The sequence below is a fragment of the Canis lupus genome, chromosome 10 (assembly GCF_003254725.2).
Source record: "Canis lupus dingo isolate Sandy chromosome 10, ASM325472v2, whole genome shotgun sequence".
Taxonomy (NCBI): domain Eukaryota; kingdom Metazoa; phylum Chordata; class Mammalia; order Carnivora; family Canidae; genus Canis; species Canis lupus.
In genome coordinates this window covers 44,592,466-44,609,425 of record NC_064252.1, presented here as the reverse complement: position 1 = coordinate 44,609,425, position 16,960 = coordinate 44,592,466, and the positions used below count along the sequence as shown (strand labels likewise).

The 16,960-nt window shown below is 49.5% G+C and overlaps 1 protein-coding gene across 7 annotated transcripts in view; it reads right to left on the bottom strand.

Moving 5' to 3' along the window:
* CRACDL (CRACD like) overlaps window positions 1-16,960 on the bottom strand; it is a 186,168-nt gene that overhangs the window by 97,390 nt on the left and 71,818 nt on the right. The window contains exon 1 of one of the 7 annotated variants that reach the window (XM_049115464.1): window positions 16,446-16,586. The exons of 4 other annotated variants lie outside the window; for them this stretch is intronic. The gene's annotated coding sequence lies outside the window, so the exon portion shown is untranslated. Of the gene's footprint in view, window positions 1-3,668; window positions 3,914-15,895; window positions 16,040-16,445; window positions 16,587-16,960 lie in introns of those variants that run through there. 2 more of the 7 variants (XM_049115462.1, XM_049115463.1) reach the window with 2 other exon arrangements.

Below are 16,960 nucleotides of genomic sequence, written 5' to 3'. Positions count from 1 at the left end.
CCACACTGTCCAGAGCTCAGCAGGGTCCTCCAGACCCCAAACACCCTCCTGCTGCCTCCTCCCCACCAGCAGCACAGTGTGGAGCTTCCATGGATGTGCAGAAGGGAGGCCCTGTATCCTGTCACCACGAACTGTAAGGGCCAAATGCTACAGAAATGTCACCACTGTGCTCAAACAGCAGGGGGTCAGGCTGTTTTCCTAAACAGGATGGCAGAAATCTATTTCACACACTTTTTTTTTTTCTTAAATAGAAGAATGTACTAATCTCTGCCAGAAAGGGTACTTTTTTCCAAAAGGAGGAAGACAGAGGCTAAAACCCAGAGATGAGTTACAATCCAGGCCTGAGTGGTGACCAGACAAAGCCAGCGCCAGCTCATGGCTACCAGGCCCCCTGCACAGCCAAGACACCAGGAATGCACCCTCTGTCTCACTAACGGACCCAAGCACAGAAGGGGTAATGCGTGCTCCAGGCAGAGTGCTGGCAGAGAGCATTAAATGCACTTGCCACCCCACGTGAGCCAGTCCATCCAGCCCAGGTTCCAATCCTAGCAAAACTCCACGTAGCTGCTCTTCTCCACACAGCCTGTCTGCCCACCGACAAGGAATGACTTTGGGCCCAGCATGGCACCAGCCGCCCAGCAATGCAAAGGGGTAAGACACAGTGTCTTAGCCTCAAGATGTTAATCCTTTCTTTCAAAGTGAAAAGTATTTAGTACGCGGCCAGGTATGATAAAAATGACAAAGCCAGACTCCACGTAGAACCTTGTAGTTTTGTAGAGAAGACAGACATAAAAAGTGAAACAAATCTCTGGGAGAAAGAAAAAGATGTCCTGAAGGCAGAGCATGAGTGCCAAATGGATGGGCCAGTGGCTGAGGTCGCTCTAGGTTTGGAACACCTGGAAGGACGCTGGACTGCAGCCATGCTCAGGACAGGTGAAGAAACAGGGGCATGGTGGGGGGCGGGGGCAGGACAGGCACAGGGGAAGTGCCTGACAACAAAGGGCAGGAGGTGCTCAGCAGACAGATTAGTCCAGTCAGATGGGAGAAAACAGTGGGGCTCGGGAGGACAGGAAAGATAAAAGGGTGGAAAGCTGGTGCAGGCCTGATGAGGGAGCACCTGAGGCTGGGACCCCTGCTGTGTGTTGGGAAACCTTGGCCCAACAGGAAAGCCAGGACTGGACAGGAGGCTTGGCGTGTGGCACGCCCTGGTCTCCCCTGTGGCCAGAGCCAGGCCATAGAACCCATGTGGCAACAACTCTTCCAGTGACTGCCTCTCCCTGGCTTTCAAGAGGGGCTGCAGGAAGCCAGGGCAGGGAAATAGCAGAGGTGGGACTCAGGGCCTGGCTGTCAACTGTGCCTCTGTGGGGTGGGGAAAGGGGTACAGAGGAGGGCAGGCCTCCTGGAGAACCACACACATTCCTCCTATCCTGACTGGTACCCTGAATATGAGGCAAGGGCCTGAGCCCAGGCAAGGGGAGATCTGCACCTCCTCCCAAAGCCTTGCTGGCCAGAGCTCATCAGGCACAGGAAACGATCAGACATAGTTTTGGTTCCCCTCTGACGGTGGTTGCCAGGACAGAGCCTTGACTCAGGAGCCTGGCTTCCAGCTCCACCTTCTATGTCCAGAGCAGTGGTTGGGTGAAGGAATTAAGCTCTGCAGGAAGAAGATCCATGCTACTTTCCTCACTTAGGGAAGGAAGTGGTTCAACAAGGAAAGGGGTTCGGGTGTGGGGAGGGGGACCCTGAGGCCAGGGCTTTAAAAACAAAGGGCTTTGCAGTTCAAACTTGGCTGGGTTTCAAACTTGGCTCTGCCGCTTAGAGCAAAGTGGCCTCTCTTTGCTCTCTTAACTGTGAAATGGGACCATGCCTCCTTGCTGAGAATTCAGTGAAGCGGTGTTGGCATAGGGCCTGTTCATAGAAAGGGCTCAATAAATGGTGACCATTTTGACCATGAGGCGGCCTGGGAGCCTCTGCAGCAGTGAGAAAGTCGCCAGCACTGCACAAATGGCTTTCTGACTTTGGTTCCCACGTGGCAGAGAAAGCAGCCTCCCCACCACGAGTCTGCCCACTCCTGGTGCTCAGAGATCCCCTGATGCTATATACTGTACACAGGTCATCTACAGAAGCATAGTCCTAGGGCTCGCTTTCTCCAGAGCTCAAAGCTCAGGAGGGTGGAGTGGACATCCCAGGTGGCCTGCGGGTGCTGACACAGCCCAGGCGCCTCAGTCAGGGGGCTACAGGCTGATGTCACATCCACTGAGCATCTTATCTAAGATGATGCAACCACACATAAAGCCATCACATCAGACCAGAGAGCCCACACTGCACGAGGACTCCTTACATCTTTTCTTAAAGTCCTGAATCATAAAAGTGACATAGTCTAGAGATTCTGAGTTAGACTTAGGGACTAGATCTTTACGAGATTCCAAAATGGACAAAACTGGAGAACCCCGTCTGGGTGTGTATCATCAGCAAGTGTAATCCAGCGTCAGCAAGTACGAACGACAGTTGGCTGAGAACATGCTGTGCCCGGCAGCACAAGGCAGAATGAGATACAGCCTCTCCTCCTCGCACAGAACCCAAGGACTTGTCGAAGTAGTAAGACATGAACACTAGAGAAGCCGAGGAACAAATCCCAGCGAAACGTTTCATGACTGGACAGCAACAGAGAACCTTACGAAGGTCTGCAAGTGGAATGATGGAGTTAGCTATTTGGAGGCTCACCAATCCTAACATGTGACTTGGAAACACATGCAAATGAAATTTAGATGTCAGCCTCCCCCTCCCCCCGAATCACTGGAAGCAGTCAGGACAGATGTGGTCACAGATACGGCAGTGGGCTCGCCTCTCTCAGTGTCGCCAGTCCTATGGGTGAAGGGGTCTCTGGAAGCCTTCACACACACTCTGGCCTGCAAGGGCGAGGGTCAGGCCCACAGAGAAGGCAAACGATGCCTCCTGTCCCACAGCCAGAAAAAAAAAAACCTCCCTTCCCTAAGAGGGTGAAAAATTCTCACTGGAGAACTCCATACACAGCTTATCTCATGAGTATCAAGTATGCTCCCCAAGCATGTGGGTGCCAGGAAGGTGTCTCCGGAGTAGCAGGCACAGGTGTGCTGGTCTTCAGAGCAGACGTATCTGCCATCCTAAATTTGCAAACCAGGCTGTCGGCTTCCAAACAGTTCTGAATGAGCTTGGTGCGGGAGATCCCTTGTTACTACCAGGGCCTGCTCATCCCTCAAGTTGGAGGGAAAGTTTGGTAAGATCTAGGGTCCTGCACTAGATAGGGGTCTCCCCATGGGACAGAAGCACCCTGAGAAGACCAACTCTAGGGACTTAACCGTGGCCTGCTTCCCTAAATTCTACAACCCTGAGTCACCCCCTGACCTATGGGTTCAGTATTCCTGGGTCAACTGTCACCTCTTAATTCAAAGGACACATCCTGGCCTATAAGTCACCTCTCTAAGCCCAGCAAAGAAGCCCCAGGTTTACTAGACCTATTAAGAAAAAGGTATTAAATGTCCCAGTGTCCACAAGCAGCTTTACCACTGTCTCCTCTGGGGAGCATGGCATCCTGAGATGACAAAACCCTTCCTCTTGGGGTGCATCTCTGCAACTGCACTGGTGCACTCACTTGCCTCAGGCATATGGGGTAAGGGGACCATACTCACAGGCCAGGTGCTCACTCCCATCTGCTGTGCGGTGGGCTCAGCCTCCCTCCCTTTGGAAACCCAATCTCCAGGACAGCACAGAGGCAGGCAAGAGCTCCCTGAGGCTTCCTGCAAACCAGCAGAGCCAGCACCGTGCATCCAAACAGCCTGAAGCAGAAGCAGCTCACTCCCACCCATTTCCCTGAACTGGGCACATTACCACAAGGACAAGCATGCCAGCAAGCGCCTGGCAACAGGTGGGCGGAGGGACTGGTTTTCCTCAACCCGCCAGGCGCCCGCCTCTGGGACACATTACCTTCCAGAATCCCTGATCTGAAAACCCAATTTTCCCCCTACTGACCAAAAATCTCACCTAAGAAAAATAATAATAGTGGAGTCCTCTTATGATCTCTCAGTGAAGTATAAGAGAGGACGTCATGCCTCACTGTATAAAATAATTCCGCCTGTGGGAAGAAGTCACGTCTCAGTGGGCACTGGGACTCAGGAGGAGTTTTAAACTACCATAAACATTTCAATCGAGGAATAGGTTGTTTTTGTCCTAAAGCCACAATATACCAGTGATAAAAACACATTTGTGCTTTGATTATACCAAAGCTCTGAGAATGAGCTAAGCATTCTTAGCATGCCTCCCCCTGGAGTTGTTCTGCAAGTTTATCTTAGTAGTCATTTTTATTTCTGATGTATCCCTAAAGTTAAGAGTGAAAACCCGTTTTTTTTTTTTTTTTTTTTTTTTTACCAGCAGCATTACACACACACACACACACAGATGTGTGGTCTTGCACTTAGCAACGCTGCTGCAGTCAGAAGTGGTGCTGCTTCTGTGTCCCCAGTCTGAGTGGCCTGCTCCAGGCTGGTCTCTGGTGCCCAGAATGACATCTGCAAAACACAACGCCGCAGGCTCATGTAAGGGAGCCCCAGCCACTCTCACCAGGGCTGCCAGCGATACTCAGAGCTCCTCTCAGCTCTGTGTGGACCAGAGCCTGAAGCTGGTGAGGCCAAGGTAAAATGATACCGAGAGAGAGTCATAAAAAGCGAGAGGCCATTGAGACAAGCCGGCACCAAATACGTAAGTAGGCATCAAGGTCCCCACCTCCTCACGTGAGCACATTTTAATCTCTTTCCTTCCTTTGGGTGCACTCTCTCAGCCTTTCCTTGAGAACAATCTTTGGGAAACCTCCCCTCTGTGGTTATTATGGCATTATAGTCATGATAGGATGTTCTTTGTTCCTGTTACTCTTGGTGATCTGTCCAATGTGTGAGGGTGGAACCCTCCCAGGGAGCACTTGACTTGGAGCACCAAGTCCTGCTCCTTGTCACAGATGTGCTACCTAACATGGAAATAAACTTGAGAAATCCATGTGATCGCTCCCTGCCTATTTCTTCACCTGAGACAGACAAGGTGTTTTTCTTGTCTCTATCGAGGACCCGATGGGATACCACACACACAAAGGCCCAATCTCCTTTTGTTTGGCAATGGATCCTTGAGTGTTTATTGACATGAATTTCAATCAGAAGAAAAAGGCCACCTTTATTCCTCCCCACTGGTTCCTGCAGAGCTCAAGGCAGCATATATTACAAACCCAGGCCCTAAAAGGAACTGCTCACACCACCCCCTCCCTGGGCTGTCCTCCCTGGAGCTGAAGCCAACCCACATTCTGGAGCCCCTAGGGCTTAGATCTTTGGAGCCCTCACTCAATTCCAGGGTTAGCAGGGCCCTTCTTATGCCTTTTTTTTTTTTTTTTAAGATTTTACTTATTTATTTATGAGAGACACACAGAGAGAGGCAGAGACATAGGCAGAGGGCGGGCCTGGATCCCAGGAACCCAGGATCATGACCTAAGCTATAGACGGATGCTCAACCACTGAGCCACCCAGGTGCCCTCTGTGTCTCTTTACACAATGAAAACATCTGCTGAGCAGATCCCAACCTCCATTCCCACAGATCCTGTCTTCAAATCAGACCTCAAAAATCCACATTCTCTTCCTCTATCTGCTGCCTCACCTTCAGAAGAGAACACACAAAACAGAGATACCAGAACATCTAATCTCATGAAGATGAGACCTAGGGGCTGCCCTATCCACAGGGGACCATGCAAAAACTTTGTTCCAGGGACCCAGAACAGGACACAGTGGAAAGGAACACGGGACTGAAATCCAGGACTCTCGGCTTTAGCGGTTCTGCACGGCCCTGAGCAGTAACTGAATCTCTGACTTACCATCCTAACCCACCGCATCCCCAGGCCCTGTGAAGATCCAGTGTGGCAACGTCCAGGAAGGCACTTTGCAAATGATGGAGCGCCATGCAAACAACAGGTGCCCTGCAGATGCACCCTGTCCTGCTTCAGGACTTGCCATCACAATTTTTAACTGAAAATTTTCTTTCACGCTAAAATACATAGGTTTTTTTAAAAAAAAGAAAATGGCAGATTCAACAGCCTACCATACCAAGTACTTTCCTGTCAGTGTTTACCCAGTGTTTACAAGCCCTCTCCTTACCGGCACAACATTTTGTGCACGGTTGCCCGTGAAACAAGTATTTATTGACTACTGTTAAGGTCCGGGCACCGTGCTGGGTACTGTAGATTGGGCAACAACCAACCACAAAACACAAAATCTTTGCTTTAATGTTCCAAGGGGAAGAGGCAATGAACAGACATATCCAATAAGCCAGACAGTGACGAGGCAAAGATTCGCCTTTAAAAACCCCGTGTTTTCGGCAGCCCTGGTGGCTCAGTGGTTTAGTGCCACCTTCAGTCCAGGGCCTGATCCTGGAGACATGGGATCAAGTCCCATGTCGGGCTCCCTGGATGGAGCCTGCTTCTCCCTCTGCCTGTGTCTCTGCCTCTCTCTCTCCTCTCTGTATATTTTCATGAATAAGTAAATAATTTTTTTTAAAAAAAAATAAAAACCCCATGTTTTAAAAACCAAAGTGAGGGGACACCTGGGTGGCTCAGCGGTTGAGTGTCTGCCTTCAGCTCAGGTCGTGATCCCGGGGTTCTGGGATCAAGTCCGACATCGGGCTCCCCGCAGGGAGCCTGCTTCTCCCTTTGTCTGTGTCTCTGCCTTCTCTCTCATGATAAATAAAAATAAATAAAAATTAAAAATTAAAAAAAAAACACAGTGAAGTCGGGTGGTGCTATTTCAAATAAGGTGATCGGGAAGGCCTTCTCTGAGAAGGTGACAGCTGAGCAGAGAGACTCGACAGGAGCAACGCAGTAAGCCATGGACATATGTGGGGGATGGGTGTGCAGGCACAGGGGAGAGCAAAGTGCCTCTGACCATGGCAGGGGAGCCAGGGGGACAACGCAGACGGATCAGAGACATGGTGGGGTGCCAGGGGAGAGGAGCCAGACAGCAAGCAGGCCTTGTAGCTTCGTGGGCAAGGCTCAGAATTTCATTCTGAGTGAAGATGCCACCAGAAGGTGCCAAGTGGAGTGCTGGCGCAATTGTGACACATCGCAATTTCACTTTCCAATCACTCCTGCCAGGGTACAGGAATACAGTCAATTTTTGCATCTTGACCATGTATCCAATGACGTTGCCAAATTCACTTATTAGTTAAGATTATTTAGAATTCTGTCTTCTGCAAACAAAGATAATTTCACTGCTTCCTTTCCAACCCTTATGGCTTTTATTTCATTCTGTTGCCTGATGACACTGGCTGGGACTTCCAGTCCTGTGCTGCACAGAGTGGCATACGCGGACTTCCCTGCCTCACTCCTGATCAAGGGGGAGAACATTCAGTGTTTCACAGTTTTGAGTGGTATCAGCTGTGGGTTTTTGAAAGCTGTCCTTTAGCACATTGTGGAATTTCCCTTTTATTCTGAGTTTGCTGAGAGTTTCTGGTCATAAACACACTGAGTTTTGTCACATGCTTTTTTCTGCATCTATTGCCAAAATCATATAATTTTCCTTTTTTTATTCAATTAATGTGGGGTATTACATTCATTGAGTTTCACATGTTAAACCAACCCTGCATTCCTGGAGGAACACCACTTGGTCATGAGGTATCATTACTGCTGTATTCAGTATGCTAGCATTTCATTATTTTTGCAAGAAATATTGTTCTGTAACTTTTTTCTTTTTTCTTTAACGATTTTATTTATTTATTCATGAGAGGCACAGAGAGAGATGCAGAGACATAGGCAGAGGGAGAAGCAGGCTCCCTACGGGGAGCCTGATGCAGGACTCAATCCCAGGACCCCAGGATCATGGGCTCAACCACTGAGCCACCCAGAGGTCCTTTTTTCCTTTTTTAAAAATCATGGTTATGCTGGCCTCATGATACTATCTGGAAAACATTTTCCTCTTTCCTTTTCCTCTATTAAAGAGTTTATGTGAGAGTGGTACTATTTCTTCCTTAAGTGTCTTCTAAAAGTCACTAATATAGCCATTTGGGCCTGGAGTTTTCTTTGTGAAAAAGTCTTCTAGTGTCAATTTCAATAATTTGTGTCTTTAATGGAATTTATCCATTTCATCTAATTTATTGAGCTTATTGATACAAAGTGGTTCACAATAATCCATTTTCCTCTTCTATCTGTAAGATGTATGTAAGAGTCCCTTTTTCATTGCTCATACTGGCAATTTAGTTTCCTCTCCTTTTCCTTCATTAGTCTTCTTGGGGGTTTATCAATTTTATTCATCTTTTTAAGAGCCAACTTGTGTTTTTATTGATTATTCCCTATCACATGTCTGTGTTTTTCATTTACCTTCCTCTTATCCTTTGTCACACATCTAAACTCCTAAATAAATTGCTACTGTTTGGCTTTAAGCCATCAATTGTTTTTGATGAGTTTTTAAAATGAGAAAATTAATTCTTTTATATTTACAACATATTTCCCTTTTCTGGCACTTTTAATTCCTTCATATGGATCCATAGTCTATCGGTGGCATGTCCCTTTGGGCTGAAGACTTTCCTTTAATGATCCTAATTCTGCAAGTCCACAGAGAACAGCTTCCCTCAACTTTTGTCAATCTGAAAATGTCTTTGTTTGAAGTTTATTTTTGAAAGATATATTTTTTCCAGAACGTTAAAGACAATGTCCTATTGTCCTCTGCTTTACATTTTTTTTTTATCCTTTCACTTTATTGGAGTTCAATTTGCCAACATATAGTGTAACACCCAGTGCTCATCCCATCAAGTGCCCCCCTCAGTGCCCATCACCCAGTCACCCCCACCCCGCTCACCTCCCCTTCCACCACCCCTTGTTCGTTTTCCAGAGTTAGGAGTCTCTCCTGTTCTGTCACCCTCTCTGATATTTTCCACTCATTTTTTCTCCTTTCCCCTTTATTCCCTTTCCCCTTATTATGATAAGAAGTCAACTATAGGGCAGCCCAGGTGGCTCAGCAGTTTAGCGCCACCTTCAGTCCAGGGTGTGATCCTGGAGACCCAGGATCGAGTCCTACGTTGGGCTTCCTGCATGGAGCCTGCTTCTCCCTCTGCCTGTGTCTCTGCCTCTCTCTGTGTCTCTCATGAATAAATAAATTAAATATTTTTTTAAAAAAGTCGTCAACTCTATCCTTGCTTTTGTTTCCTCATATGTAATATATCTTCTTTCCTCTGACGGCTTTAATATTTTATTTTTCTCTTTTGTTTTTAGCAATTTAATTCTGGTGTGGTTTTCTCTGAGTCTACCCTACTTGGGATTCCTTGAAATTTGGGAACCTGTAGATTACAATTTTTTTCCTATCCAATTTGAGGAAGTTTCCTCAAATATTTTTCTTCCCCAACTTCTCTTCTTATAAAATTCCAACCATACATATGTTAGACTAACTTGATATCATCTCTCATATGTCACTGAGGCTCTGATAATTTTTTTGCACTTCGTGCTTCAGTTTGAATGGTTTGTATTGATCTGTTTTCAAGTTCATGGATATTTTTTTCTATACTGCCCAAACTGCTGTTAGATCCTTCCAATCCAATCTAATTTTTTCATTTCAGATACTGTATTTTTCGGTTCTGGAGCTTCTATTTGATTGTTTCTTACATTTCCATTTCTCTATTGAAATTCCCATCTGTTTGCTCATTATGCTTGGATAGGTTTATATCTATTGACCTTTTTCTTTGTTACCATTCACATGGCCCTGCATGGCTAGTGATTTTTGTATTAACATGCTGGATATTGCACATAATACTTTGTTTAAATAGTGTTGAGGTTTTTTCTGCCAGACAGCTTGACCAGCTTATCATCTGATCGTAACAGGGCTTCTTTCTTGGTTTTGCTTTAGTGGGTTTATTATTTTTTTTAAGATTTTATTTATTCATGAGAGGCACAGAAAGAGGCAGAGACACAGGCAGAGGGAGAAGCAGGCTCCCTGTGGGGAGTCCGATGCAGGACTCGATCCCAGGATCCGGGGATCACACCCTGAGCTGAAGGCAGATACTCAACTGCTGAGCCAACCATGTACCCCTGCTCTAGTGGGTTTAGTGTGGTCCTCAGTCCAGGCTAGAGTGGCCTTCCTCCTTAGGTGTAGGAGTAGGGCTTCTCTTTTGTGGCCTCAAGTAAAAGTTCAGGGTGTTCATAAGGTCTCCTTACTCTGGCAGGTTATGGCTCTACCCCTCCCAGCACTGCGTGATTTCTAGAACTCTATGCAGCATACTACCCAGCCCCCAGGAGTTGTTTGCTGAACCTCAAAGCATCCTATCCTATCGATTACTATTACATTAGAGTCTAGGGGACCACTTTGAAGATTTGTGAAGTCCTTCTCTGCTCAGAACTCTCCTCTTCAACACCCTGCTCCCCCAATTCCAGCTGCCTCAGCACCCCAAAATTCTGATTCCTGTTTCCTCTGATCAGCTCTCTGCTGGCACCTGCTTCCCTGAGCATTGGTTGCAGAGGTACTCCCCAATAGAAGGCCAGGAGGAACACGGAGCTTGCCTTCATTTGGATCACAGATTTGCAGTGTGCTGCTTTGTATATTTTGTCTAATATCATAATGTTTCGGAAAGGAGAATAAATCCAATATTTATTACTCCATCATGGCTGGGATCCGAAGTCTGATTATATTCTAAGAGGCGACTCTGGCTGCTGTACGGAAGAAGCTATAAAACAAATTACCTACCATGAGTGACCACATGAAAAGGACTCATGATGAAGTTTTTCCTGAAGCCAAAAATGCAAATGCTCTGACACTGACTAAATACCTGTGCAAATCTGGCAAGGCCATCAGGAGTCCAACGCGTACTTTCAGATAAACCCATAGGAACATGAGGCCAGTTCTCACCTCTGACACCAGATACAGGCCTGCAGTTTTGAAGGCTGGGAGTAACAGAACCCCCTCTCATAGTTCTTCTGGCCAAGCCCAGCCACAGCTGTAGCCAGAGCTGGCAGTCCCCTAAGATCCTTCTCTGTTCAAAGCTGACTGACCAACGTCCACTGATGGGTCATCTTGTCTGAAAGACCAACGACCAGGACCTAGGAACCGAAATGAATGGTCTAGAGAACTCTGAAGTCACCCTCAAGTATCAGGTCTCTTCTAGAGCATTTCAAATCCTCAGGTGTGGGGCATGAATGGGTCACACGTTATGTCTCCTACAAATGCAGGACCAAGTGAATCCTCTAACAAAAGTTGCCTTCTTAGTAAGTGCTCGGCCCTGGCACTGCAGATAGCGGTCTGGGTAGGGCAAAGGTCAGTAGTCCTTCCCAACCACCCAGCTAAATGATCGCAGGGCTTCTCCCATCCAAAGCCTGTGGATAGCTTGTCAGGCAGTTTAAATGTGAAGAGAAAGATTTTACCAGCCCAAATAAAACTCGTCCTATCACTGGGGATATGCATCAGGGAGATAAATACCTGAAAGGGCCTGTCCCCTCCCTTCCCTGGTACAAGTTGCCACTTGCCCTGAACAACAGACCGAGGCTCAGGTTTCCAAGGTGGCTTACAGATCCAATGACCTTCCCGCTCATCAGAGGAGGAGTAGAGTTCTGAAGCATTTGGAACCTACCAAAGCCCAAGGTCTGCCCTTGAGAAGTGACCATGCCTCACAATTTCCACTAAACGCCCCTTTATACAGAAATTAATTTCATTTACACCTCACTTGTTTTCTCTCAGTGGGGTCTGAGTCCCTATTCTCTTTTGTACAAGGAAGCCAGAACAGTCTTAGGGGTTCAGAGGTCAGCACAGGAAAAGCCCACTACCCAAAACTTGTCTTCCCTGACGCTGTGTTTAAAGGATTAATCCGAATGTGAAGAGTAGAGGCTGTATAAATGTATTTTAAGCCTCACACAGCGAGTCAGCATTTCTGAAACCCTGGTCCTTCAGAGTCCTGTGAGGACTTTCCAGTGAAGATCAAGGAGAGACTGGCATAGCGCTGTCAGGCAATTTCTGTGGAAGGCTTCTGAGCACACCATGAAATTCATATTTTCCAGAGCCCTAGACAGCAGTAGCAAATTCTTAAATTTCTCTGATGATATTTGCATTAGATTCCCAGTGCTTCTCAAAGGATACTTATTTGTTCATACAATTATTTTCTTTATTTGGTTCAATTATCTTCTGATTTACATCTAACAGCTGTACTATGTAATTGCTGTAACTTGTAAGAAGAGGTAGGTAGGTATGGAAAACAGTCATGATTATTGGATAAAAGATGCCAGAGGACAGAGGACGTTCAGAATGTTTCCATGTAACCTGGACCCAAGCAACTGTCATCAAACTCAAGTTCATGAAAACTGCAAATGCAAACGAAATGAGCTGTCAGGCTGCAGACTGTGAGCAAACACTGGCCATGCAAAGTAGAATTTCCTCCCTCCCACGCATTCCTGCTGCTGACCTGCTAAGGCCCATTGAAACCTGATGCTGAGCAGCCTCCCCGGGGAGCAGGGCCCTGGCACTGAACCCTCCATCTGGCCATGCACCCCAAGCCACCTGGCCAGCTGCTCCTTTTCCCTGGTTCCCTTTCAGCCAAAAGAATCTCATTCCTGTGCCACCTATAATCGCAAAGAGCCTGTCCCCAGGTCCAAAGCCCATCAGTGGGTGTGGCAAAGGGCCAGCAAGAGGGCTGAGGGAAGACAGCAACAAAAAGAGCAAGTAGCAAGGCTCCAGCAGCTTTTGTAAAGGGGTGATTTAATCCTGAAGGAGGAAACTGCTGCATGTTGTGCAGATCTCAACCCTCCAGCTTCACAAAACATCAAGCTGTCTTCCTCATCCTGTCCTTTCTCCCTGACATCACACTTGGGGGAATCCTATCCCCCGCCCCCCTGCCTGGCCCTGCCTCCCACCTCCACCTTCCACCTCCACCTCTGGCTCCGTCCCTCCTCCAGCCACTCCTACCTGTGGTGGCAGAGTTCACAGACCTCTCACCAACCGGGCTAGGGGCCAGACCCCAGGTCAGGCAGGAAACCCCACATGCCTTCTGGGAGCAGCAGGTGGCACATCTGGGAAAATGTACTCTGGGAAGTTCCTTATTTCCCAAACTATTGCTCTGAGGACCCCTGAGAACCAGAATCCGCTCTGGCTCACACTGAAAACAGTTCCCCTCAGATAAGGAGCAGCCTCAAAGGTGAGTGTGTCAGAGTTAGGGTGTCCCTCCCTCCTAGGGTGTAGGCTTCAGAGCTCACCAGGCCTGGGTCTGTTCATGGGCATGTTTCCTTGAAACATGCACCTACTCTCAGGGGCTAACAGGGGGTTAAATATGGAGATGCAGATCCACTGGTGAGCTCCAGGTTGTACACGACTACCTCTTACTGAAAGGGGCAGCTCAGGACTCAGGTTCCAACGAGGTTGGCACAGAGAATCAGAACAACGAAGAAACCTATTTTTCAAGAAAGGTTGAGAAGTTGTCAAACCCAGATGGCTGTCAGGAAGTGGCGTATACAGCTAAGCTCCCAGGCCTGAGGCATCTCAATGTTAAGAGTAGCTGTTACACAAGTATCATGCCGATGCTGCTGGCCAAGAATTATAAACCTTGACTGGGATTTTCTTTTTTAATTCTTCCCAAAAGAATTCTTTCCAACATTCAACCTACTGCAAATTACTTCACTCTTCTTGGCTTCAGTGTTCATGTTTGGAAAATACACAAGTCGTCCAATCTCACAATTCCCCAGCTTGATGCTCACCAATGGGGTCTGTACACCCAGGACTTGGTGGGACAGGGTGCCAGGCAGCAGGTGAGCAGCAGGCCCTGGGCAAGGTGCTCAAGTGAGAGGTGAGAGAGAGAGAGCCCCTATGCCCACCATTCTGCTCCCGGCACAGGCAAATCCTTTCTACTGTCTGGGCCTCAGGTACCTCATCCTTCAAAGGGACCTATTCATTCTGGCCCTGCCCACCTCACAGGTGATGAGGGCCCCGAACAAGACTGCTGGGTACATGCTCTGCCTTGACAAAACCAGATGGTTGTATCAACAATAAAGTTTCTTCAGACTCATGGGACCCTTTGCACAAATGTCCCCAGGGGCTGGCCCCAGATACCAGCAGAGGGACTGGGAAGGGCATGAGCCCACGGGCATGTGGTGAGGGTCCTGGACCTCTGTGTGGAGAGCACTGAATCAGGCACCAAAGGGACAAAGGACCATACAGAAGTGTGGTCCCTGTCCTTAGACTGTCACAGATAGGGATGTTCCCCTTCATGTGCTAGGTCGAGGTGTGGTCCAACACACCTGAGATCCTATGTCCAACACTGATGAGGATGGTTGGATTAAAACCAGGGTGTCAGTACCAGGGCAAGAAGGGAAGGCACCTACAAGAATGGGAACACTGATCCTCACAATGCTCAGAGCCAGGCGCTGTGGCCTCCTGGACAGCAGTACAGGTGATCGAGTGCAGGCCTGGGCTCTAGGGCAGAAACCACCTGCTCACAGCTTCAAAGCTGGACCACCCTGGAAACCTTTGGATGCTTTGTTTTCTCGCCCAAATTGTTCTCACATGATTAAGCCCACGGAAACCCCAAGTGCACCCATCACTCTGCCTGCGTGCGTTTCACATGGCAAGGGAAAACCACAGGGGTAACATCAGGTACCCACACTGCACACCAGAATCTTTGAAAACGTTTTTTTCTAGAACAATGCTGACACGCGCGTGATTAAATATTTCCCTGTTCCACCTACCTGATTCATTTGGTGGCAACACAAGTGCCAGGCCCCTCCCCACTCCCGGAAAGCACGAAGCCTGCCCCTGTGTTTTGCACCACCAAGCAGCGGCGGTGGTATTCCTGTCCCGCTGTCTCCAGTGACAACCACTGGCATCCTGGGCAACACACCAATGCCCGAGACTGGAGAGAGCAGGAAAGGGGCAAGGGGAAACAAAGCATTGTGCAATCAGTTAAAATCCCCGTGCTAACCACTCCCTCCCTCTGAACAAAAAGGCAGCAAAGAGTAAAAGGATGCCAGACAGAGGAGGAGGCCGCGCTGTCCAGTGGTGGATTAGCTTAGGTTCAGTTTGGCTCGGCCTGCTTTGGTGCACTGTGGGCAGGCAGGTAAAGGCACTGAGTTGCCGGAGCGTGAGCAGCGAGCATGGCGATGCCCGTACCTGTCTGCCACTCACTCCTGGGGAGCGACCTGGCCGTGCCCTCCTGGCACCCACGTTTGTCTCAGGTGCACTGGGCCACACCAGCTGTGGTGGCACAGGCCTGCTGCTTTGACCCCCAGGTCTCTATAACTGGGTGTGTGCCAGGCACCAAGCAGACAGTCCCCTAACACCCTGCGGCCAGTGCTGGCTCCAAGAGCCGACCCCCATGCAGCTCAGGACTGCCGCCTCTGGGTCCTCCGCCTGGCACAGCCACCTCCCCCTGCTGCAACCCTGCTGAAACACAGCTGAGCTAATTCTGGGCTCCCTGCCACCCGCACAAGCCCACGCTGCACATGTTCTGACTCATTTCTGAGGCTCCCAGAAGCAGGGGCCAGGAGAAAGGCTGCGAGGCACCCACCGGGCACCCCATCAGTCCCGGGCCAGAGCCCTCAGGCCTGGCAGTGGAACCCAGAGGCAGATCGGAGACCTCCAACCACCTCGACCACATCACGTCGGCAGGAGACGAGCCCAAATTTTAAGCTCCACGACTTTCTTGAGATTCCTATACTCACACACTCCTAGCCACATACTCCTAGTACGCATAGCATGGAGTTAAAATCTGGAGTTAAAAATTAAACCTGTACTACTCTTACCACCAGGACCCATTTTTGGCACATGGAAAATTCTCGCCCTATCAAAGCCCTCAAACGTTAAAAACATTAGATCAGGGAAGAAGGAGACTATTTACATCTAACAGCTCAATTCTATCTAATTCAAAAACCACTTACCGAACACCTATTCTGTGTTATTCTTCTGGGTGTCTCGAGAAACCCAAGGCACAGTCTCCACCCTCAAGAAATCTCAGTCTGTGTGGGGAGCAGACAGTTGTTTCTACAGTCTGCTGTGATGGAGGGACGTAGAGAGTGACAGAGGGGAAGCAACGGGTCACTTCTGCCCCGGGGGTGAGGGAGGAGGAAGAGTGACCTGCGGCCAGGCCGCTGGGCGGACCCAGGGGGCGGCTCGTGGGCAGCAGGGACACGGTGTGACGTCTGCCGCCGGCGCCCGGAGATGGCTGGAGAACAAGGAGTAGAAAGGTTGGCACCTGCGGGCTGCGAGCGGCGGGAGCGGCGGGCGGGTGTCAGAAGTGGGAGGCGGCCAGACGCCAGGCCCCTCTGCGAAGCCGGCACCTCCCATCAAAAGGCAGGTCTGGGCGTCCGAGGTGTCGTGGAAAATGTGGGCTTCAGGGGCAGGAAGACCCTCCCGCGCGCAGCGGGGCAAGGAGCTCGCGGGCCCTGGGCCTCCCCCGCCCCCGAATAAACAATCCGAACAAAACCTTACCTTGCAGGGCTGTTTTGAGGACTAAATAAGCTACGTACGGAGAAGCCCCTGGCAAAGCTTCGTGGCCCGTGGCCAGCGATCCTGCAGTGACCCGGTAAGACACGATGGGGAGCAGACACGCTTTAGGGCCAGAGAGGCCGGCAGTCAAACGCCAGCTCCACCACTAAGGAGCCGTACAACCCGGGGAAGGGGACCTGACGCCCCCGCGCCCCAGCCTCTTCGGCACGAAGGGGAAACGTGCCCTGTAAACAGGCTCAGACATCATCTCTGTACCGCAGGCTCTTATCATCATTTTGCTGTTCCCCGTGACCCCCGGCCGGTGAGGGGCTGGCAGGCTGGCACGGATGCCCTCCTCGCGGGCAGCAGCCAGGACTCAAAGTCAAGGGCAGGCCAGGGGAAGGCGCAGGGGCTGAGGGGCCAGGGTAGCTGGGTTCCTGCAACGGCTCTACGGAGCCCTCCGCCTCCCCCCCAGCACCACACGGCGTCCCAGCCAGGCCGAGGCAGCGTGGCCTTGG